Source organism: Pongo abelii, chromosome 20, assembly GCF_028885655.2.
Source record: "Pongo abelii isolate AG06213 chromosome 20, NHGRI_mPonAbe1-v2.0_pri, whole genome shotgun sequence".
In the NCBI taxonomy this organism is placed as follows: Eukaryota; Metazoa; Chordata; class Mammalia; order Primates; family Hominidae; genus Pongo; species Pongo abelii.
The window spans coordinates 23,012,856-23,038,967 of NC_072005.2; the positions used below are offsets into that span (position 1 = coordinate 23,012,856).

The following is a 26,112-nucleotide window of genomic DNA, read 5'->3' on the forward strand; positions in this document are numbered from 1 at the left end:
TCAAAATCCTCACTGCAGTCAGGGCCCATGACGGAAGAAAGAGTCATGTCACCTAGGTTCTGGGCAAGGAATATGTCACAATCCACCTGTGGACTCAGCTCTGGCCCCAGGGTCACATCTCCTGAGCACTAAATTCAGCAATGTGTCACAGTGCCCTTTGTGGTACAGGCCAGAGCAGTTGTATCACATCACCTAGGTGCTATGCCTAGTAATATGTCACTATTTATTTTGTGGGCAAGGCCCAAGCAAAAGAAGAATTACATCATCTAGGTGATGAACCCCATGATATATCACAGTGCCCCCTTTGTGTAGGGTCCAAGTAAAAGTGAAAAGTCACGTCATTGTGTCTTGGGCCTAGGAATACATCACAATGGCTTGTGTAAGCAGTGCTTAGGCAGAACAGTCCCATTACCTAGGTGCTGGGCCCAGAGATACGTGGAAATCTTCCTGTGGGCAGAGCACAAGCAGGTGAGGACGGTCACATCACCTAAGTGGTAGGCCCAGAGATATGTCACAAATCCCCCTTTAGGCCAGGCCAATGCAGAAGAGTCACATCACCTGAGAGATAGTCCCCACACTATGTCACCTTGCCCCTTGTAGACAGGGCCTGGTAGGAGCTGAAAATCGCATTACCTAAGGGCTAGTCTCTGACATCTTACAATTCTCTTTTAGGACAGAGTCCAGACAGGAGAGTCACATCACCTAGGTACTGAGCCCAGTGACATGTCACCATTCTCTTTTATGGCAGGGCCCAGGAGAGTCATATCACCAAGGTGCTGGGTTCAGTGATATGTCAAAATCTCCCCTATGGACAGGGCCCAGGCAGGAGAAAACACTGATATGGTTTGGCTGTGTCCCCACCCAAATCTCACCTTAAATTTTAGCAATCCCAACATGTTAAGAGCAAGGCCACGTAAATATAATTGAATTATGGAAGTGGTTTTATACTGTTCTTGGGGTAGTGAATAAGTCTTATGGGATCTAATGGTTTTATAAAGGGAGTTCCCACGCACAGGCCCTTATGCCTGCCACCATGTAAGATGCCTTTTTGTTCTTCCTTTGTCTTTTACCATGATTGTGAGGCCTCTTCAGCCATGTGGAACTGTGAGTCCATTAAACCTATTTCTTCTGTAAATTACCCAGTCTTGAGTATGACTTTATTCACAGTATGAGAACAGACTAATGTAGAAAGTCATATTTTTAGTTGATGGGCCCATACATATATCACAATGCCCTCTGTGGGCAGGGCCTACGCAGCAGAGTCAAACCACTTGAGTGCTGGGCCCAGCATTTTGTAACAATCACAGCTGTGGGCGGCACCTATTCGGAAGAGGATAGCCACTTTACCCAGGTGATGGGGCCAGAGATATGTCACGATGCCCCTTTTGGGCAAGGCCCAGGTAGTAGAGGAGAGTCAACTCACCTAGGTCTGGGGCCCAGTGATATTTTCTATTTTTTTGTATGTAAGGCACAGGAAAAAAGTCACATCACATAGGTTCTGGGTTCAGTGATATGTCACAATTCTTCCTATGGGCAACACAGAGGCAGAAGAGTCACCTCACCTACATGCTGGATACAGTAATATGTCACAATTTTCCCTGAGAACAGGGCTCTGGCAGGTAAAAAGAATCCCATTACTTGGGTGATGAGCAGAAAGATGTGTCACAGTGCCTTTTGTAGGCGGGCAAGGCCAGGCAGGAGAGTAACATCACCTGGGTCCTGGGCTCAGCAACATGTCACAATCTCCCCTTGGGCATTGCCGAGGCATGAAAAGAGAGTTACATCATCTAGGTGATACATCCAAATACATGTCACACACACAAAAAAACAGGGCCTAGAAAAAAATAGAGACAGATTACCTAGGTGCTGGATCCAGAGATATGTTACATTCCCTTCTGTGAGCCAGAACCAGGCAGGAGAGGAGAGTCACATCACCTAGATGATGGGTGCAGAGATGTCACAGTGTTCTCCATAGGCAGAGCCCAGATAGGAGAGTTAAATCATCTGGGTTCAAGGCCTATGAGCAGGGCTCACTCAGGAGAAAAGAGTCACATCATTTAGCTGTTGATCAGATAGGAGAGTTAAATCATCTGGGTTCAAGGCCTATGAGCAGGGCTCACTCAGGAGAAAAGAGTCACATCATTTAGCTGTTGAACACGGTAATATGTCACAATACCCACTGTGGGTGGGTCAATAAAGGGGAGAGGCATTACATCACCTAGGTGATGAGCCCAGTGACATCTCACATTTCCCACTGTTGGGAGGGCCCAAACAGGAGGGGAGAGTCACATTACCTAGGTGCTGGGCCCGGCGACATGTAACTCTCCCTCGCTGAGCAGATTCCAGGCAGGAGAGGATAGTGACATCATCTGGTTGCTGGGCTCAGCAATATGTTACCATTCATACTGTGGATGGGGTCCAGGTAATAGAGGCGAAAAAAATCACCTAGGTTCTGGGTTCAGTGATATGTCATAATCCCCCCGAGGGAATGACCCAGGGATGAGAGGGGAGTCCCTTAATCTAGTTAATGTTCCCAGAGATATGTCACAATGTCCCTATAGGAACAGGGAGGAATGTCACAATGTCCCATATTCCAGGGAGGAATGTCCCTGGAGGAAGAAATCTAAATGCTGGGCTTAGCAATATGTCACAATCTTTTCTGTTTGCAGATCCCAGGCAAAAGAAGAAAGTCACAGCATTTAGGTGTTTGGCCCAGGTATATGTCACAATTCCAGTTTTGGGCTGGGCCCAGGCAGGAAAGTCAAATTACTAAGGGGCTGGGCAAAAGCATATGTCATAATCACATTTGTGGGAAGGTACAGGGATGAGATTGACAATCCTGTATATGTCCCAGCTCTAGGTATGAGATTCAACATCTGTGTGTTGGGTACTCGTATATGAGTCACAAACTCAACGGTAGACGGCATGTGCATGAGACCTCAATCTCACCAGCAGACTATATCCCAGTAGGGAACTCACAGCCTCACAGGGGTGCTAAATGGAGGTCAGAGAGTCATTATCTCACTTGTAGACTGGATTCTTGTCTGAGACACAATTCCAAATTTGGACTGCCTCCAGCTATGAGATTTAGGACTTCAACAGTGTGCTGTATTCAAGTGGGAGGGTGACAATTCTTACATCACCTGGGTGTACATACAACAGTCAAAATCTCATCGGTGTGCTGGGCCCTATTATGACACACTGTACAACTTGAGGGCTTTAAAATATACACCTGAGAGTCGCAATCTGCTCTGAGACCTTCATGCTTGTATGGATCCGTGATCTTACTCATTGCCCTAGAATCAGGTATGAGATTGAACATGTCTCTTATTGGCTGGATCCAGGTATGAGAGTTACCACCATTCCTGTGATCTGAGTCCATAAATGAGTCACCATTGGAACTGTGGCCATATTCACATATGATAATCACAATTCCAACTATGGACTGTGTTCGCAATTCAAGCTTAGAATTTTACCAACAGGATCTGTCCGTGTGAAAGATTGACGGTTATAACTGTGGCCTGGGTGTGCATATGAGAGTCACAATCTCAACTGTATGCTGAGCCTTGTTATGATACTCTGTACCACTCAAGTGCTTTATATAGTATGCGTGAGTGGTGATGCTTTGTGATCTTTATACAATTAAGAAACTAAGGACCTTCCTGGTTGCCCTAATCTTAGCTATGAAAGTTACCATCTCTCCTATTAGCTGAGTCCAGGTACAAGAGTCATCCTCATCCCTGTTATCTGGGAGCAGGGATGAGGCTGGATCATCACATCCCGTGGGTGCTGGACCAGGAATATGTCACAATTTCCTCTATGGGCAGGACCCAGGCAAGAGAGTCACATCGCCTCAGTGAAATGTCACAATGTCTCTGTGGGCAAGGCCCAGGAAAGAGAGTCACATTACCTGGGTGCTCAGCCCAGTGATATGGTCCAGCTTTTCCTGTGGACAAAGCACAGGCAGAAGAAGAGAGTCCCATCATCTAGGTGATGAACCCAAAGTTATGTCAAAATGCCCCCTGTGAGCAGGGCTCAGGCAGAAGAGTCACATCACCCAGGTGCTAGACTCAGCAATATGTCATAATTTCCCCTATATGCAGGGCCCAGGCAGGAGGGAGTCACATCATCTAGGTGCTGGGTCCAGAGATATGTCACAATGCTCCCTGTGGACATTGCCCATAAAGTCAAGTCACATCACCTTAATGTTGGGCATTGCATTATATTATCACGCCCCCCGTATGCAGAACCCAAATGGAAGAGGATATTTACTTCATCTGGGTGCTAGGCCCAGTGCTATGTCACAGCCCCTAAAATGGGCAGGGCACAGACATAAGAAGAGAGTCATATCACCTAGGTGTTGGGCGCAATGATATGTTACAATGCTCCCAGTGTGCAGGAACCAGGCAGGAGGAAAGAATCACATCACTTACGTGCTGGGCCCAGAAATATTTCAAAATCTCCCTTGAGGGCAGTGCCCAGGAAGGAGAGTATGTCACCTAGATGCTTGATTTAATTAATGTCACTGTAGGCTTGGCCTACCCAGGCAAGTGGAATTTCTCAAATGCTCGGCAAATGTATATGTAAAAATCACACCTGCAAGAAGGTCCAGTGGTTAGATTTACAATTCTACACATGTCCCAGCTTTAGGTATGAGAGTCAACACCTCCTATGAGTTACACACAAGTACAGGACTCATCATCTCAATAGTAAATTGGATCTGTGCACGAGAGTCCCAACCCCACCTAGGGGCTGTGTCCTGGTATGAAAGCAACAGGCCCATGGGTGTGCTGAATTCTGGTCCAAGCGTCACCACCCCACCTGTGGATGGGATCCATGTATGAGAGTCACGATTTTAACTGTCAACTGCCTCTGGATGTCAGATTCAGAACCTCAAAGGTGAGCTGTGTCCATGTGGGAGAGTGGCAACTCTTATTTTTGGGTGGGTGTGCATTTAAGGATCACACTCTCGCCTGTGTGATTGGCACCATTATGACATTTTCTGTATCACCCAAAGGCTTTATATGATATGCATGAGACTCACAATCTGCTCTGAGAGTTTTGTGCTGGTATGACCCATGATTTTACCTGTTGCCCTAAGCCCAGGTATGAGAGTCAACCTCTCACTAATTTGCTGCATCCAGGAATGACAGTCATCACTGTGCCTGTCAGCTGGATTCAGAAGTGAGTCACCATCCTACCTGTGGCTGGATCCACGTATAAGTCACAATTTTAACTGCAAACTGCATTTACATGTGAGATTTGAGATCTTAACGTGTGTAAGTTAAAATCCTAACTGTTGGCTGGGTGTGCATGTGACAGTCACAGTCTCATCTCTGTGCTGAGCCCTGTTAGACACTCTCTGTACCAACTGAAAGCCTTATACAATATGCATGAGTATTGTAATTTTCTCTGACCTTCGTACAAGAAACACGCCCAGACCTTACTCATTGCCTGAAGCCCAGCAAAGAGAATCACTATCTCTCCTATTTGCTGGGTTCAGGTATGATTGTCATCATTGCACCAGTGAGCTGAGCCCAGATGTATGTCACAATCCCGCCCGTAGACAGGGAACAGGCAGAAGAGTCACATCACCTGGATGCTAGGACAGGAATATGTCAATCCTCATGAGCAGGATGAGGGAAGAAGAGTCATTGCTGAGTTCTGGGCCTAGTGATATGCCACAGTCCTTCATGTGGGCAGGTCCCAAGCAGACGAGAACAATAACATTACTTAGGTGATGAGCCCAGCAATATGTAACAATGCCCAATGTGGGCAGGGCCCAGGGAAGAGAGGAAAGTCACATCACCTAGTTGCTGGTTCCCATATGTTGCAATTCTCACTGTTCGCAGGACTTAGCAAAAGAAGTGAGTCACACAATTTAGGTGTTGGGCTGGGCGCGGTGGCTCATGCCTGTAATCCCAGCACTTTGGGAGGCCAAGGCAGGCAGGTCACCTGAGGTCAGGAGTTCGAGACCAGCCTGACCAACATGGAGAAACCCCGTCTGTACTAAAAAAAAAAATCCAAACATAGCCGGGCGTGGTGGCGCATGCCCGTAATTTCAGCTACTCAGGAGGCTGAGGCAGGAGAATCCTTTGAACCCGGGAGGCGGAGGTTGGAGTGAGCCGAGATTGCGCCATTGCATGCTAGCCTGGGCAACAAGAGTGAACCTCTGTCTCAAAAAAAAAAAAAAAAAAAAAAAATTAGGTGCTGGGTTAAGCAATAGTTCAAATAGTTCACAATCCCCACTGTTGGCAAAGATCAGGCAGCAGAGAAGACTCAAATCACCTAGGTGCTGGGTGCAGCAATATGTTACATGTTCTTCTGAAGCTGAGACCCAGGCAGGAGAGAAGAGTGTCTTCACCTAGGTGTTTGACTAAGAAATACGTCATAATGTCCCATGTGGGGAGAATTAAGGCAGAACAAGCACATCACTTAGGTGCTGGGCCCAGTGATATGTCACAGTCTTCTCTGTGATCAAAGCCTTGGCACAAGGGTAGAGTCACATTACCTAGGTGTTGAATTCAGAAATATGTAACAATCACTTCTAAGTAATGGGTTCAGGCAGATGAGGAGAGTCATGTTACCTCCTTGGTCCTTGGCCTTGGTATATATCACAATTTCATTTGTGGGTTGGGCCCAGGAAGAAAACTAAAATCACTCAGAGTATGGGCAAAAGCATACATCACAATCACACCTGCAGAAAAGTCCAGGGATGAGATACGCAATCCCAAACATGTCCAGCTCTAGAGAGGACAGTCAACACCTCCTGTGTGTTCAGTCCAAGTATGCAAGTCAGAATCTAGATATTGGACTGGATTTGTGCCTGAGAGTCTCAAATCAACCTTCAGATTATGTCCTGGTAGTAGAGTCACAGCCTCAGAGGTGTGATAAATCTTGGTCAGAGAGTCATTATCTCATCTGTGGACCTGATCCATGTATGAGACTCACAATTCCAACTTTTAGCTACCTCCAAGTGTGAGATTCATAACCTCAACAGTGGGCTGTGGCTATTTAAGAGGGTGAAAATTCTTACTCTGAACTGGATGTGCATATGAGGGTCACTATCTCACCTGTGCACTGGGCCCTGTTACCACACTCTTGGTGCCACTCGAGGGCTTTCTATGGTATGCCTCAAAGTCACAATCAACAATTAGATCTACGTGCTGGTATGAACTTATGATCTTACCCGTTGTCCTAAACCCAGGAATGAGAGCTAACATCTCTCTTATTGGCTAGGGTCAGGTATGAGAGTTCTCACTGTGCCTGTGAGTTGGGTGCAGAAAGAAGTCATCATCCCACCTGTGGCCAGATCCATGTATGACAGTCAAAATTTCTTTTTTTTTTTTTTTTTTTTTTTGAGATGGAGTCTCGCCCTGTTGCCCAGGCTGGAGTACAGCGGCGTGATCTCAGCTCACCACAACCTCCCCGTGCCGGGTTCAAGTGATTCTCCTGCCTCAGCCTCCCGAGTAGCTGGGATTATAGGTGCATGCTACCATGCCTGGCTAATTTTTGTATTTTTAGTAGAGATGGGGTTTCACTATGTTGGCCAGGCTGGTCTTGAACTCCTGACCTCGTGATCCACCCGCCTCAGCCTCCCAAAGTGCTGGGCCACTGTGCCTGGCTGACAATCACAATTTCAACTGTGGACGGCATCCACATGTGATGCTCTGGACCTCACCAGTGGTCTCTGTCCACGTGTGGGAGTGACAATCCTCACTGTTGGCTGGGTATGCCTATGAGAATCACAATTTTAACTCTGTGCTGGAATCTGTTATGACACTCTCTGTATCATCGGAAGAGATCATACAATATGCGTGAGTTTTGTAATCTTCTGTGACGTTCATACAAGTAGAAAGCCCAGGACCTTGCCCATTGCTTGAAGGCTACCTGTGAGAGTCAACATATCTCCTATTGGCTAGATCCAGGTATGCAGCTAATCACTGTGCCTCTGAGCTGGGTCCAGAAATCAGTCACTGTTCAACCTGTTTCCAGATGTACACATGACCGTCAGACTTTCGACTGTGGACTGCATCTGCATGTGAGGTTCAGAAGCTCACCAGTGACCTTTCATGTTTGGAAGTGACAATCCCAATTGTTGGCTTGGTATGTCTGTGAGAGTCACAATCTCACCTGTGTGCTGAGTCCTATTATTACATTCTCTGTAGCACACAAAGTATTTACAGGATATGCATAAATTTTATACCTCTCTGTGACCCTTCTAAAAGTAGGAAACCCAAGACTTTACCTACTACCTAAAGTCTAACTAACAGTGTCAAAATCATTCCTATTGTCTGGGTTCTCATATGAGTGTAATCATAATGCCTGTGAGCTGGAAAAACTATATGTCAAAACTTAGCCTGTGCGAATAAACCAGAAAAGAGAATCACGTCACCTGAACGCTGGACCAAAAACATGTCGCTCTCCACTCTGTGGGGAGGTCCACAGCAGAGAAGTCCCATGACCTGGGTACTGGGCCCAGCAGTATGTTGCAATGCCTTCTGTGGGCAAGGTTCATGCAGGAAAGACACATTATCTGCATGCAGGGCACAGCAATATGTCACCCTGTGTACAGGGCTCAGGTAAGAGAGGAGAGTCACAATACCCAGTTGTTGGGCCTATTGATAGGTCACAATGCCTCCTTTTGGAGGGACCAAGGCAGGAGAGTCATATCATTTACGCATAGGGCTCAGCGATATGTTACAACCCACTCTGTGGCAAAGCCCATGCAAAAGAGTAAAGTCACATCACTTAGGTGATTGGCCCAGTTATACGCTACAACTGTCTGTGTTGACAGGGCCCAGGCAGAAGAGGATGATTACATAACCTGGGTTATGGGCCCAAAGATAAGTCACAATTTCCCCTGAGGACAAGGCCTATGTAGGAAAGGAAAATAACTTAAGTGCTTGGCCCAGGTATACATCACAATTTTATTTTTGGGCTTTACCCAGGCAGGAGAGTCAAATCACTCAGGTGCTGGGCAAATGGATATATCACAATCACACTAGCAAGAAGGTCGAGAAATGAGATTCAAAATTCCACACATTCTCTGACTTCAGGTATGAGAGTCAAGAGACCTCATTTGAGTTGGGTCCAAGTACATAAGTCACAATCTTAATGGTGGACTCAATCCCTGCAAGATAGCCCCAATTCCAAATGCAAGCTATTTCTGAATCTAAGAGTCACAGCCTCACAGGTGTTCTGAATCCTAGTCTTTGAGTCACCATTCTACCTGTTAAGCAGATCTACATATGACAGTCACAATTCCAACTTTTGACTGCCTCCATGTGTGAGATCCACAGCCTCAAGAGTGGATGGTTTCCATGTGTGACAGTGACAATGTTTACTGTTGGCTGAGTGTGCATAGGAGAGTCACAATTTCACTTGTGTTCTTGGTTGTGTTATGATACTCTCTGTATTACCCATGGGCTTTATATGGTATAAGTGGCAGTTGAAATCTGCTTTGAGACCTTCATGCTGGTATGAACCAATGATTGTACCCATTGCCCTATGCCCAGGTATGAGAGTCACATCTCTCTTATTGGCCAGATATAGGTATGACAGTCATCAAAGTGTCTGTAAGCTGGCTCCAAAAATAAGTCAGCACACCAGCAGTCCCGGGACCCACATATGACTGTCACAAATCTAATTTTGGAGTGTGCCCGTGAGATTCAGGACCTCACCAGCAGGCTCTTCTTATGTGTGAGGGGGCAATCCTAACTGTCAGCTGGATGTGCCTATGAGAGTAACAATCTCACCTGTGTAGTGGATCCTGTTATTATACTCTCAATGTAACACAAAAGCTTTATAGGATAAGCTTGAGTGTCATAATCTTATGTGACTTTTCCTCACATAAGAGACCCATTACTTTATCCATTGCGCTAAGCCTAAAATAAAAAGGCAAAATCGCCCTTATTGGTGGGTCCATATATCAAATTAGCCAGTAAAAAAAGATACTCTCTGTCCTAGCCAGTCTGAGAGAAACAGGTAAAATTCTGGGTCTTCTCTTTGTACAAAGATCATAAAAAATTACCACTTCCTTCCATATTGTATAAAGCCCTTGGGTGATACACAGTGTAAAATGCAGGTGATACAGAGAGCATACCCAGCACACAATAGAAATTTTTCTTATTTTATGCACACCCAGCCAACCATTAGCGCTGTCACCCTTACACGTAAACAGAGCCCACTGGTGAGGTCCTGAATCTAACTCATGGATGCAGTTCACAGTTGAAATTGGGACTGCATATGTGAACACCTGGCTATAGTTGGAATGGTGACTCATTTCTAAACCCACCTCATAGGCAGATGGAGACCCTCCTATCTAAACTCAGCCATTCTTAAAGATGTTCACTCTCATATCTGGGCTTAGAATCACAGGTAAAATTGTGGGTTCACACAAGCACAAAAGTTTCAGAATGGATTGCAACTCTCATGCATACTGTATAATGCCCTCAGTAAGACAGAGAGGGTTCTTACAGGGCCAGGCACACAAATGAGATTGTGACACTCATATGCACACCCGGCCAATGGTAAAGACTGTCATCCAGCCACATGAATGCAGCCAGTGTTAAAGTCCTGAATCTCAGCCGGGTGCGGTGGCTCACACCTGTAATCCCAGCACTTTGGGAGGCCGAGATGGGCAGACCACGAGATCAGGAGATCGAGACCATCCTGGCTAACACGGCGAAACCCCATCTCTACTAAAAATACAAAAAATTAGCCGGGTGTGGTGGCGGGCTCCTGTAGTCCCAGCTACTCGGGAGGCTGAGGCAGGAGAATGGCGTGAACCTGGGAGGTGGAGCTTGCAGTGAGCTGAGATCATGCCACTGCACTCCAGCCTGGGCAACAGAGTGAGACTCCGTCTCAAACAAACAAACAAAAAGTCCTGAATCTCATGCCAGGAGGCAGTCGAAAGTTGGAAAACTGATTCTCATATGTGGAGAGTCACCAACCCACCTGACCAAGATTCAGCACACCTGTGAGGCTGTGACCCTTTGAAAATAATACAGTGCATGGGAGGGATTGTGGCTGTCATGCAAGGATCCTGTCCACTGTTGAGATTGTAACTCATGTACTGAGACCCAACATACAGAATGTATTGACTCTTATACCTAGAACTGGGCCATGTGCATGATTGTTAATTTTATCCCTGGACTTTTCTGCAGGTGTGACTGTGACATATTTATTTGCCCAGTACCTGAGTGATTTGACTCTCTTGCCTGGGACCTCTCCTTATAGGGTGTTGTGACATATTTCCAAACCCAGGACTAAGTGATGTGACTTTCTTCTGCCACTTGGGCTCTGACCAAGAAGGGATTGTGATGTATTACTGGACCCAGAACCAAGGTGATGTGACTCTTCTCCTTCGTCAGGGCACTGCCAAAAAAAAATTGTGACATATCACTGGACCCTGATTCTAGATGATGTAACTCTCCTCTTTTTGCTTTGCCCCACATATTTTGGGTACCATGACACATCCCTAGGCCCAGAACCTAGGGGATGTGAGGCTCCTGCCTAAGCCCTCCCTGCAGTGAGCCTTGTGACATATGTCTGCATCCATGACCTAAGAATTGTGACTCTTTCTGCCTGAACTTTGCCAACAAGGAAAATTGTGACATATTTCCATACCCACCAACCAGCTGATGTGTCTCTCCTGCCTGGGATTTTCCCAGAGAGAGCATTGTGACATATTGCTGGGCCCAGCAGCCAGGTGAGGTGATTCTGTTCCTGTTGCATTGCTTTCAGGAGAAGATTTTTAAATATTCTTGGCTAAGCATGCTAATGATGTGACTCTCCAGTCTGGTCCCTGCTTTCAGAAAAGACTGTGACATATCCATGGCCTACTGCCTAGGTGATGTGGCTCTCCTGCTTGCTCCCTACCAAGAGGTGGCATTGTGACATATATCTTGGTTCAGCTCACAGGTGCAATAATGACTATCATACCTTGTGAATTGAACCAGCCAATAGAAGAGATACTGACTCTCACATTTAGGCTTAGAAAAATGAGTAAGACCCTGTGTCTCCTCTTTGTATGAAGGTTATAGAAAGTTACCACTTTCACATATCACATAAAGCATTTGGATACTACAGTGTCATCACAAATCCCAGAACATGAGTGAGATTGTGTTCTCGTGTGCACAGTCCACCAACCATTAGAATTTCCACCCTCTCACATTGACAGAGCCTACAGGTGATGTTTTGAATCACACACAAATGCAGTCAGTCCACAGTTTAAACTGTGACTTTTATATCTGAACATCAAGCCACAGTTGGAATGGTTACTCATTTTTAAACCCAGCTTATAGGCAGGTGAAGACTCTCCTATCTAGACACAGTCAATAAGAAAGATGTTGACTCTCACACCTGGGCTTAGGGCCATAGGTACGATCAAAGTTCTCTTCTAACATGGAGGTTTCAGAGCAAATTTTGACTCTCATGCATGTTGTATAAAGCCCTGGAGTGGTACAGAGAGTGTTCTAACAGGGCCCAGCACACAAGTGAGATTGTAACTCTCATCTGCACACCCAGGAGAGAGTAAAGATTGTCATTGTCCCACATGAACTCAGCCCACTGTTGAGATTCTGGATCTCACACCCTGAGGTGGCTAAAAGTTGCAAACTTGACTTTCATACATGAATCTGTTCCACAGGTGTGTTCATGACACTCAGATTAAGATTCCGCAAACCCGTGAGGCTGTGACTCTACTTAAAAAACACAATCCCCAGAAGGAATAGGGCTCTCAAACCTAGATCCTGTTGACCAATGGGATTGTGACTTGTGTACTTAGAATGACCATACAGAAATTGACTCATACCTAGAACCGGGACATGTGTGAGATTGTTAATCTCAACCCTGGACCTTCCTGTAGGTGTTATTGTTACATATGCCGCAGTCCAGCACCTGAGTGATTTGACTGTACTGCCTGGATCCAGCTCACATATGAGATTGTAACATATAACTGGGCACTGGTACATTTTGACATCACTGGGCCTTGCACTCGGGTGATGTGTCTCCTCTCATGCCTTGATGCTGCCACGGGAGGCATTGTAACATACCACTGGGTCTTATGCCCATTTGATTTAACTCTCCTGCCTAAGCCTGCCTATACAGAAAATTGTTTCATATCCTGGGCCTGTCACCGAGTGATGTGACTATCTTCATTTGCCTGATCCTAGCTCTCAGGGGAGAATGGAACATATCACTTTGTTCAGTACTGAGCTGATGTGACTTCTCTTCCCTTCTGAGGTTTTCCTCACAGGGGAGATTGTGACATAAAGCTGGGCCGAACACCTTGGTGATGTTACTCTTTTGCCTTGGCACTGTCTTCAGAAGGCATTGTGACATATTGCTGTTACCAGCACCAAGGTGAAGTGTGTCTTGTGTTTGGACCCTGTCCATAGAGTGCATTGTGACATATCTTTGGGCCCATCAACTATTTGATTTGACTATCCCCCCTTACCACATCTTTGCCCATAAGGAATATGGTGACATATATCTGGGCCCAGCACCTAGGAAATGCGATGCTCTTCTCTTGCGTGAGCTATGTTCAGAAAAGAAAGAGTGATGTATTGCTGTTTATCACCTAGGTGATATGACCTAGCACATTACCGAGTGCAAAGGTGATGTGATACTTCTGCCTGGTCCTTGCCAATAGAGGTAACTGGAATATATCTCTGGGACCCATAACCTAGATGATGTGAGTCTCCTTTTGTTTCTTGAGACTGTCCACAGTGGAAATTATAATATATTGCCAGGCCTTGCACCCAGTTTTTGTGACTCTCCTGCTTGTGTCCTTTCCATGTGGGGCATTGTGACATATTTCTGAATCCAACACCAAGGTGATGTTACTCTCTTGCCTGGATTACTGTGACATCTCTCTGCACCCATCACCCAGGTGATTTGACTTCTTTCTCCTGCCTGGTCCCTGCTCACAGAGGGCATTGTGACTTATCACTTGGCTCAGCACCTACATCATGTGACTCTCCACTCATGCCTCAACCATGGCTTTCTAGGGTGATTGTGAAATATAACTTGGTCTATCCCATAGGCTTTGTGACTTTCTTCTTCCTGAGCCCTAACACAGAAAGCATTGGGATATACCTCTGGGCCTCTTGCCTAGGTGAGGAGACTTTTCTGCCTAGGTTCTCTTCTTAGGGGGTATTGTGACATATTGCTGGACCCAGCAACTAGATGATAACGTGATTCTCTTCTACTGCTTGGACTTTGCCCAAGAAGGAATTGTGATGTATCGTGGAGCCAAGAACCTAGGTGTTGTGACTCTCCACTTCTGCCGGGGCCCTGCATACATTCTCTGTTGTGACATATGGCTGGGATCAAAATCTAGGTGATGCAACTCTTCGACCTGGGCCCTGCCAGCAGGCGTATTAGGACATCTTTTTGTTCATCACTTAGGTGTTGTGACTCTCTCCTTCTGCCTGGGTTCTGACAAAAAAGGTGATTGGGGCATGTCCCTTGACCGAGCACCTAGGTGATATGACTGTCTTATTTGCCTGGGCCTTACATATTTGGGGTATTGAGACATATGGCTGAGCCCTACATCAGTGGGATTTAAGGCTCCTGCCTTGGCCCTGCCAACAGAAAACTTTTTACATATCCCTGAATCCATCACCTAGGATATGTGACTCTCTTCTTCTGCCGGCATTCTGCCCACAGGAAAGACTGGGACATATTGCTGGGCCCTCCATTGAGTCGATGTGTCTTTCCTGCCTGGGTACTGCCCACAGGGAGCATTGTGACATATCACTGGGCCCAGAACCTAGGTGATGTGTGTATGCCTCATGTTCCCTGCTTTCAGGAAGGGATGGTCAAATATCCCTGACTGAGCATGCAGGGATGTGACTCTTCTGGCTGGTCCTTGTCCTCAGGGAAGATTGTGACATATGCCTTGCCCAGCTCCCAGGTGATATGACCCTCCTGCTCACTCTCTACCCATAGGTGGGATTATGACATATATCTTGGCCCAGCTCACAGGTAGGATGCTGACCCTCTTTCCTCGAACCAGTCAATATAAGATACTTTCATAGCTAGACTTAGTGAAATGGGTAAGATCCTGGGTCTCCTCTGTGTATTAAAGTCATAGAGAACTACCACTTTCTTGTATCTTATATAAAGTCCTCCAGTGTTAGAGAGGATGTCATCACAGGGCCCAGGACACAAGTGATATTGTGTTTCTCATACACACACCCAGCCCACTGTTAGGATTGTCACCCTCACATCTAAACAGAGCCAACTGGTGAAATGCTGAATCTCACATGCAGATGCAGTCTGCAGTTAAAATTCTGACTGTCATAAGTGAACACTTGGCCACAGCTGTGCTGGTGACTCATTCCTAAACCCAGCTCATAGAGAGGTCAGGACTCTCCCATCTAGACTCAGCCAATAGGAGAGATGTTGAGTCTCATACATGGACTTAGGGGCACAGGTACAATCATGGGTGCATAACAGCATGAAGGTCTCAGAGCAGATGTTGACTCTCATACATAACATATGCAGCCCCTGAATGGTAGAGAGACTGTCCTCACAGAGCCCAGCAAACAGGTGAAGTTGTGACACTCCTTTGCATAGGTGGCCAATAGTAAAGATTGTCATCCTTCCACGTGAACACAGCCCACCGTTGAGGTTCTGAATCTCCCACCTGGAGGCAGTGGACAGTTGGAGAATTAACTCTCATACATGGATCTGGTCCCTAGGTGGGTTGGTGAATCTTACACCAAGATTCCCCACAGCTGTGAGGCTGTGACTGCACTAAGGGGAAACAGTCTTCAGAAGGAACTGAGTCTCTTTTGTATAGATCCAGTTTATTTTTGAGATTGTGACTCATGTACTTAGACCAAACCTACAACTGGGACATGTGTGGGATTGTTAATCCTGCCCCTGGACCTTCCTGTAGGTGTGATTCTGATGTAGGCCCCTCCCTGGGTCTACCTTCCAATAGAGATTATGACATGTCATTTTTTTTCCATACTTAGCTGATGTGATGTATTCTCCTGTCTTGGCTCTCTCCATAGAAGACATTATGATGTATTTACAGGCCCTGCACCCAGTTTATGTGATTTCTGCCTGTGGCCTGCCCACATTGGCTATTTTGACATATTGCACAGTCCAACACCCAGGTGATTGTACTCTTCTGCCTGGGCTCTTCCTACAGGGGACATTATGAAATATTTCTGTGCCCATTGTGTGTGTGTGTGTGTGTGTATGTGTGTGTGTGTGTGTGTTTTGAGACAGAGTCTCACTCTGTCACTGAGGCTGGAGTGCAGTGGCATGATCTTGGCTCACTGCAACCTCCACCTCCCAGATTCAAGTGATTCTTGTGCCTCAGCCTCCCAAGTAGCTGGGATTACAGGCGCCTGCCATCACACCTGGCTAATTTTTGTATTTTTAGTAGAGACGGGGTTTCACCATGTTGACCAGGCTGGTCTCAAACTCCTGACCTCTGGTGATCCACCTGCCTTGGCCTCCCAAAGTTCTGGCATTACAGGCATGAGAGACCACACCCGACCACATCCATGTGTTTTGACTCTCTTCTCCTGCATGATTTCTGTTGAGGGGGGGATTGAGACATATCTCTGGTCTCAGCACCCAGCTGATGTGACTCATCTCTTTTTCCTATGTTTTGCTCACACAAAAGATAGCGACATATCGCTAGGCCAAACAAAGTGACATTACTCTCTTGATTTGGTCCTCCTCTCAAAAGGCATCGTGACATATTGATGGGCCCAGCACAAAAGTGATTTGAGTCTCATGCCTAGACTCTGCTTACAGGGGCATTGTGACATATCTCTGGGCCAATCTACTATTTGATGTGACTCTCCTTTTGTACCTGGGCTTTGCCTATAGAAGACATTGTGACATATCTCTCGGCTCTGCACCTAGGCGACTTGACTTGCCTCTTCTGCTTGGGCCATACCTACAGGGAACATTGATACATATCTGTGATCCCAACATGTAGATGATGTGACTATTTTCTTTTTTCTTGGACCCGTCCACAGTGGGAATTGTGACATATCATTTGGCTTAGCATTTGTGTAGTATGACTCTCCTCTCATACCTAGGCTCTGTCCACTGGGGTGATATATATCTGGGTGTAGCCCCTAGTTATTTGAAGCTCCTCTTTTCCATGATCCCTACTTATAGCATACATTGTGAAATCTCTGGTCTACTCATCTCGGTTATGTGACTTTATTTTTATTTTTATTTATTTATTTTTGAGATGGAGTTTGGCTCTTCTTGTCCAGGCTCAAGTGCAATTGTACGATCTTGGCTCACCGCAACCTCTCCTCCCAGGTTCAAGCGATTCTCCTTCCTTAGCCTCCTGAGTAGCTGGGATTACAGGCACACGCTACTATGCCCGGCTAATTTTTGTATTTTCAGTATAGATGGGGTTTCACCATGTTGACCAGGCTGGTATCGAACTCCCAACCTCAGGTGATCTGCCCACCTCAACCTCCCAAAGTGCTGGGATTTCAGGCGTGAGGCACTGTGCCTGGCCATGACTTTCTTTTATTTGCCCTTCCATCAGGGGACATTTTGACATATTGCTGGGCCTATTATCTGGATGATGTGACTCTCCTCACCTGCCTGCATACTACCCAAAGGGGACATTGTGACATATCTCTGAACCAATTTTCTACATAATGTGCCTCTTCTCTGCTGCCCAAAACATGCATAAAGAAAATATTCTTTAGGCCCCTGTGACCTATCTCTGGACCCATCACCCAAATGTCATGACTCTCCTGTCTGGGCTCTGCCTAGAGGAAATGTTATGTCACTGGGCCCTGAACACAAGTGATGTGACTCTCCTGCCTGGGCCTTGCCCATAGAGGGGATTGAGACATTCCAGGTGAAGAATCAAGGTGGTGTTATTCTTATTTCTCAGCCTTTCCCTAAGGTAAAATTGTGACATATAACTTGGCCCAGCACACAGATGAGATTTTTACTCTTGTATGCAAACCCAGCCAAAAGTTACTATTGTCACTATAACACAGGAACAAAGACCACTGTTGAGGTCCTGAGTCTTATATGTGAACACAACCAACAGTTGGAATTGGGACTGTCATATGTTTATCTTGCCAGAAGTGAGATGGTGACTCACTCTTGATTCAGTTCACAGGAATGGTGATGACTCTCATACCTGAACCCAACTAATAAGAGAGATGTTGACTCTGGTAGCTAGGCTTTGGGGTCTGGGTCCTTTACTTGGAGGAAGGCTACAGAAGATTATGACACCCATGTATATTGTATAAAGCTCTTGGGAAATACTGAGTGTCATTACAGGGCCCAGTACACAGGTGTGATTGTGACTCTCCTATACACACCTAGCCAACAGTTTGAATTGCCATGCTCATACATAGACTGAGCCTACTGGTGAGGTCCTAAATCTTACACATGAACCTATTCCACCATTGAAATTGTGGCTGTCATATGTGGATCCAGCCATAGGTTGGATGGTGACAAATTTCTGAACCCAACTCACTTGCACAATAAACCCAGCCAATAGAAGATATTTTGACTCTTGTACCTAGGCTTAGGGCAACAGGTAAGGTTTTGGGTTTTCTACTTGTATAAATGTCACAGAGGATTATTGCACTCCCTTATATTGTATAATGCCCCCAAGGTTGTAAAGAAATTGTCATTACATAACTCAGCACAAAGTTGAGACTGTGAATCTCACATGCACACTCAGCCAACAGTAAGAATTGTCATTCACACACATGGACAGAACCCACTGGTGAGGTCCTGAATTTTAGTCACAGACGCAATCCACAGTTGAAATTTTTAATGTCATGTGTGCATCTAGCCACAGGAGGGATGGTGACACATATCTGAACCCAACTAAGAGGCAGAGCAATGACTTTTATACCTGGAACCAGCCAATACAAGAGATGTTGACTCTCATACCTGGGCGTGGGGCAACAGTAAGCTCATGCATTTATACAGCACTAATGTCTCACAGGGGATTATGAGTCTCACCCAAACAATGTACAGCCCTCCGGTGGTACAGAGAGTGTCATAAGAGGACCCAGAACACAGCTGAGTTTGTGATTCTCATATACACTTCCAGCCCACAGCAAAAATTGTCATCCTCCCATGTAAATACAGACAACTGTTGAGCTTCTGAATCTCACACCTGGACACAGTTGAAAGTTGGAATTATAATCCTTACATGTAGATTTTGTCTACAGGTAGATGGTAACTCTAGGACTAGGATTCATTACACCTGTGAGGCTTTGACTCTGATACCAGTACACAGTCTACAGGTAAAATTGAGACTCTCATGGATTAATCTAGTCCATCATTGAGATTGTGACTCATGTATTTAGATGCAACTCACAGGAGGTGTTGACTTTCCCACCTGAAGCTGGAACATATATGGAATTGTGAAATCTCATCCCTGGACCTTCCCACAAGTGTGGTTGTGACATATACTTTTGCCTAACACCTGAGTGATTTTACTTTCCTGCCTGGACACAGCCCTCAGGGGAGATTGTGACATATACCTGGGTCAAGCACCTAGGTGATGTGACTCTCTTGCTCGAGCCCTACCCACAGAGGGTATTGTGAAATATCACTGGGTCATCTGACTCTTATCATTAGCCAGGGCCCTGCTCACAAAGACATTGTGAGATATCACTGAGCCCAGTACAGTGATGTGACTGTACTGCCTGGGCCCTGCCCACAGTAGGTATTGTGACATACCTCTGAACTCATTGCCTAGGTGATGTGACATTTTTCCTTTGCCTGCATTCTGCCCCTTGAAAATGGACTGTGACGTACCACAGGCCCATGTACTTAGGTGATATGATTCTCCTCTTCTGCCTGGATCATGGCAATGGGAGGCTGAATTATTTTAGCAAGCCCAGATTGCAGGTAATGTAAGCTTCTATCCTAGGCCCTGCCCACAGGAGGTATTGTGATTTATCTCTGTGGCCATAATTTAGGTGCTGTGACTCTTCTATTCTCTCTAAGCCTGCCAATGGAGGGGGATTGAAACATATCTTTGGGACAGCACAAAGGTAATGTGAAATTCCTGCCCGGGCCATGCCCATAGAAGACATTGTGACATATCACTGCTCACAGCATGCAGGTAATTTAACTCTCCTTCCTGGGCCCTGCCCACAGGGGATATTGTAACATATCTTTAGCCCAGCACTTAAAATAAGTGGCTCTTTTAGCTTGTTTCTTTTGCACAAGTGGCATTTTGACATATAAGTGCACCCAGCACACAGATGAGATTGTGACTCTTGTATGCTCATCCAGCCAACAGTTATGAGTGTCACCCTCACATATGAACAGAGACCTCTGATGAGGTCCTGAGTCTTGTACATGGACACAGTCCACAGTTGGAATTTTGACTGTCATATGTAGATCCAGCCACAGGTGTGATGTTAGCTCACAGGCACAACAATGACTCTTATAACTAGACCCAGCCAATAAAGTACATGTTGACCCTTATAACTAGGCTTAAGGAAACTGGTAGGGTCCTGGTTCTTCTACCTGTATGAAAGTCATGGCAGATTATAAAACTTATGCATATTGTATAATACCCCTGGCGGTACAGAGTTTTATTACAGGGGCCAGCACACAGGTGAGATTATGACTTTGATATGCAGACACAGCTAACAGTATTGTCACCTTGGTGCTAAGCCCAGCAGTACAACACAATTCTTTTTTAGGCAGAGCCCTAGGAGCAGAAAAGAGTCCATCACCTAGGTGCTGGGTCCAGCAATATATCACCATATCCCTTGAAAAAAGAGCACAGGTAAGACAGTCACATCAACTAGGTGAAAGGCCCAGCAATATTTCACAATTTTCTCTGGAGTCAGAACCTGGATAATACAGGAGTGACATCAGCTTGGTGCTGGGCCCAGTGAAATGTCATGTTGGGCATAAGTACATGGTCACAATCTCAATGGTGTACTGGATCCATGCATGACAGCATCAATCTGTCCTGTGGACTGTCTTCTTAGTAGAGTGACAGCCTCACAGGTTTGCTGAATGTTGGTTGGAGAGTCAGAAACCCAAATGTGAACCAAATCTGCATATGAGAGTCAATTCACTACTTTTGACTGACTTTGGGTGTGAGATTCAGAACCTCAACAGTGGGCTGTGTTCAGGTGGGATGATGAGAGTCTATACTGTTGGCTGGGTGTGCATATCACTGTCACAATCTCAGCTGTGTGTAGTGCTCAGACAGAAAAGAAGAATCAAATCACCTAGATGAATAATTAGAAATTTTATTCTCTTTTACTAATCTTTTCTAATACTTCTATGGGCAAAGCCAATGGAGGAGAGTTGCATCCCCTATGTTTTGGACACAGCCATATGTCACAATACACAATGTGTGCAGGGCCCAGGCAGTAGAGGGAAGTCAAATAACCTAGGTGCTGGACCCAGTGATATATCACAATACCTCCTTGGACAGAGCCCAAGCAGTAGAGGAGAGTCATATCCCCTCAGTGCCGTGTGCAAAAATGTGTCATAATACCAACTGAGTGGATGGCTCGCTCATGAAAGTCACATCACCTAGGTGAGGGTGTCAAAAATATGTTGCAATGCCCCCTGTGGGTAGGGCTCAGATGGAAAAGAAGAGTCACATAACTTAGGGGCTGGGCCCAGCTTCATGTCACAATCACTCCAATTGAAAGAGACAAGGCACAGGAGGAGTGATGCATCACATAGATGCTGGGCCCAGCAATATGTCACATTCCTCACATGGACAGGCCCTATGAAGAAAAGAAGAGTCACATCATCCAGGTGATGGGCCCAGAGATATGTCTCCATGACCCCTGTCACCTGTGTGCTGGGCCCAGTCATAAGTAACTGCCTTCTGTGGGCATGGCCAGGTAAGAGAGGAGAGTCACATCACCTAGACGCTGGTCCTAGAGATATGCCCCTATCTATTCTGTGGGCACAGTTCAGGTAAGAGAAGAGAAGAGGAAAGTCACATTAACTAGGTGATTGGCTCAGAGCTATGTCACAATGCTCCTACAAGGCAGGGTCCAGGCAGGAGACTCAAATCACCTTGGTGCTGAGTCCAGCATGTCACAATCTCCCCTGTAGGCAGAACCTGAGAAAAAGAGTTACAAGAATTACATGTTGGCCTATTGATAGGTCATAATCTTTCCTGTGAGCAGAAACCAGGCAGTAGAAAAGGTTCATATCACTTGCGTGATTGGCACATAGATATGTCAAAATGCTCCCTACAGGAAGACCCCAGGCAGGAGGGTTACATAACGTGAATGTCAGCCCCAAAAATATGTCACAATGAACCTGCAAGGGCTGGGCACAGGCAGAAGAGACATATAACCTGAGTGCTAAGTGCGGGGCCTAGAAACAAGTGACAATGCTCCATGTAGGCAGGGCCAAGGCAGAATAGAACAACATCACCTACGTTCTGGGTCCAGTGATATGTCACAATTTCATCTGTGGGCGGAGACTCAAATCATGCTGGGTGCTGGGCACATGATATGTCAGTCACACCTGCAGGTAGGTCCAGGGACGAGATTAACAATCTTGCACATGTCCCAGTTTTAGGTATGAGAGTCAACACTGTTGCGGGAAGTCAGGGACCCCAAACAGAGGGACCAGCTGAAGCCATGACAGAAGAACGTGGATTGCAAAGATTTCATGGACACTTATCACTTCCCCAATCAATACCCTTGTGATTTCCTATGCCTGTCTTTACTTTAATCTCTTAATCCTGTCAGCCGAGAAGGATGTATATCGTCTCAGGATCCTGTAATAATTGCGTTAACTACACAAATTGTACAGCATGTGTGTTTGAGGAATATGAAATGTGGGCACCCTGAAAAAACAACAGGATAACAGCAATTGTTCAGGGAATAAGATAGATAACCTTAAACTCTGACCGCCGGTGAGCCAGGCAGAACAGAGCCATATTTCTCTTCTTTCAAAAGCAAATGGGAGAAATATCACTGAATTCTTTTTCTCAGCATGGGATATCCCTGAGAAAGAGAATGCACACCTAGGGGTAGGTCTCTGAACTGGCCCCCCCGGGCATTCCTGTCTCTTATGGTTGAGACTGCAGGAGGGAAATAAACTGCAGTCTCCCATAGTTCTCCCAGGCTTATTAGGAAGAGGAAATTCCCGCCTAATAAATTTTGGTCAGATCAGTTGATCTCAAAACCCTGTCTCCTGATAAGATGTTATCAAAGACAATGGTGCCCGAAACTTCATTAGCAATTTTAATTTCGCCTAGGTTCTGTGGTCCTGTGATCTCGCCCTGCCTCCACTTGCCTTGTGATATTCTATTACCCTGTTAAGTACTTGATGTCTGTCACCTACACCTATTCAGACACTCCCTCCCCTTTTGAAAATCCCTAATAAAAACTTGCTGGTTTTTGTGGCTTGTGGGGCATCAGGGATCCTACCAATGTGTGATGTCTCCCCTGGATGCCCAGCTTTAAAATTTCTCTCCTTTGTACTCTGTCCCTTTATTTCTTAAGCCAGCCGACACTTAGGAAAATAGAAAAGAAACTACGTGATTTTCAGGGCAGGTCCCCCGAAACAACACATCCTGAATGTTGGGTCCAACTACATGAGGCACATCTCATCAGTGAACTGGATCTATGCATCATAGCCTCAATTCCTATTGCAGATTGTGTTGACTTAGTGGAGTCCCAGCCTCCTTGGTGTGCTGAATCCTGGTCTGTCACCAACCCACCTGTGGACCACATTTATGCACAAGAGCCTTTTTTTTTTTTTTAATCTTCTGACTGCCTCTGGTTGTTAGATTTAGAACCTCAACATTGCACTGTGTTGATGTATGACTTACATCTTTACTTGACCATCCTTACTTTCAGCTGGGTGGTTGACCATCTTTACTTTCAGCTGGGTGGTTGACCATCTTTACTTTCAGCTGGGTGGTTGACCATCTTTACTTTCAGCTGGGTGGTTGACCATCTTTACTTTCAGCTGGGTGGTTGACCATCTTTACTTTCAGCTGGGTGGTTGACCATCTTTACTTTCAGCTGGGTGGTTGACCATCCTTACTTTCAGCTGGGTGGTTGACCATCCTTACTTTCAGCTGGGTGGTTGACCATCTTTACTTTCAGCTGGGTGGTTGACCATCCTTACTTTCCGCTGGGTGGTTGACCATCCTTACTTTCCGCTGGGTGGTTGACCATCCTTACTTTCAGCTGGGTGGTTGACCATCCTTACTTTCAGCTGGGTGGTTGACCATCTTTACTTTCAGCTGGGTGGTTGACCATCTTTACTTTCAGCTGGGTGGTTGACCATCTTTACTTTCAGCTGGGTGGTTGACCATCTTTACTTTCAGCTGGGTTTTCATATGAGGGTCACAATCCCACCTGTTTTCTGGGCCCTGTGAAAACATTCTCTGTACCAACTGATGGCATTATACAGTGTGCATTAGTGTCACCATTCACTCTGAGACACTCATGCTGGTATGGACCAACGATTGTACCTGTGGCCCTAAGCCAAGATATGAGAGTCAACATCACTCTAGTTGGCTCGGTCCAGATAGGAGAGTCCCATCTATGAGTGGATTTAGAAATGAGTTACCATTCCAAGTGTGGCCAAATCTTCACATATGAAAGTCGTAATTCCAATTGTAAGCTGCATTCCTGTGTGAGATTTAAAACTTCATCAGTGGGCTTTGTCCATGTATGAATGTGATTAATGAAATGGTTGGCAGGGTGTGTGTATGTAACACACAATTTCACCTGTGTGCCGGGCTTTGTGTTGACACTCTCTGTACCACCCAAGGTCTTTATATGATATGCAACAAAGTGGTAACCCATTACCTTCGAACAAAGGGAAGGCCCACAATATTACCCATATTGGCTGGTTCGAGGTATAAAAGTCATCATCACACCTGTAAACTAAGCAAAGATAAATGTCACAACCCTACTTGTGGGTAGGGAACAAGCAGGAGAATCACATTATCTGGGTCCTTCTCCAGGGATATGTCACAATCATTTTTGAGGGCAGGGAATTGGCAGGAGAGTCACATTATCTGTGTGCTGGGCTCAGTGATAAGTCACTCTCTATTTTGTGCAGATGGTCCAGAATAAAGCTCATAGGAGAGAAGAGGTCCCATCAAAGAGTTGATGGGTCCAAAGATATGTCAAAGTACCCCTTGTAGGCAGGATCCAGGCAGGAGACTCACATCACCTTGGCGCTGGGCCCAGAAATAGGTCACAATGTCTTGCGATTGCAGCATGAAGGCAAGAGTAACATCAACATAGTGCTGGGACAAGGGACATGTTACATTCTCCCCGGTGGGCAGAAGCTAGGGAAAAGAGAAAAGTCATATCAGCTAGGTGCTAGTCTCAGAGATAAGTCACAATTTTTCCTGTAGACTGAGACCAGGCTGGAGAAGAGAGTCACATCACCTGGATAAAAGGCACAGAGATAGGTCAAATGCCCCTTGTAGAAAGGGCCCAAGCAGGATAGTTACATCATGTGGGTGATGGGACTCAGCAATACACCTCAATGGCCCATGTCGGCAGGGAACAGGCAGGAGAGCCAAATATCCTGGGTGCAGGGCCCAGTGATATGTCACAATGCCTTCTGGGGCATCGCCAAGACAACAGAGGAGATTCACAGCACCTGGGTACAAGGCCCAGAAATATGTCACAATGTCCCCTATGGTTAGAGACAAAGCAAAATAGTTACATCAATTAGATACTGAGTCCAATGATATCTCACAATTTTACCTTTGAGCCCAGGCAGAAAGCTCAAATCACTCAAGTGGTGGGCAGGGGCATATGTCACAATCTTACCTGCTAGAAGGTCTACTGATGAGATTAAGAATTTAGTTGCCAGGCACGGTGGCTCATGCCTGTAATCCCAGCACTTTGGGAGGCTGAGGCAGGCAGATCACCTGAGGTCAGGAGTTCGAGACCAGCCTGACCAACATGACAAAACCCCGTCTCTACTAAAAATACAAAAAATTAGCTGGTCGTGGTGGTGGGCACCTATAATCCCAGCTACTCAGGGGCTGAGGCAGGAGGATCGCTTGAACCTGGGAGGCAGAGGCTGCAGTGAGCAGAGATCATGCCACTGTACTCCAGCCTGAGCAAAAGAGTAAGATTCTGTCTC

The 26,112-nt window shown here is 45.9% G+C and overlaps 1 long non-coding RNA gene across 1 annotated transcript in view; it reads right to left on the bottom strand.

Annotated features, from left to right (window-relative positions):
- The window catches only part of LOC134760700 (uncharacterized), a 78,747-nt gene extending 52,635 nt beyond the window's left edge, over window positions 1–26,112 (bottom strand). Inside the window, exons 1-2 of the long non-coding RNA XR_010138582.1 lie at window positions 25,404–26,112; window positions 1,860–25,300 (exon numbers count right to left, since the gene is read on the bottom strand). This is a non-coding gene — a long non-coding RNA (uncharacterized LOC134760700). The remainder of the gene's footprint in view (window positions 1–1,859; window positions 25,301–25,403) is intronic.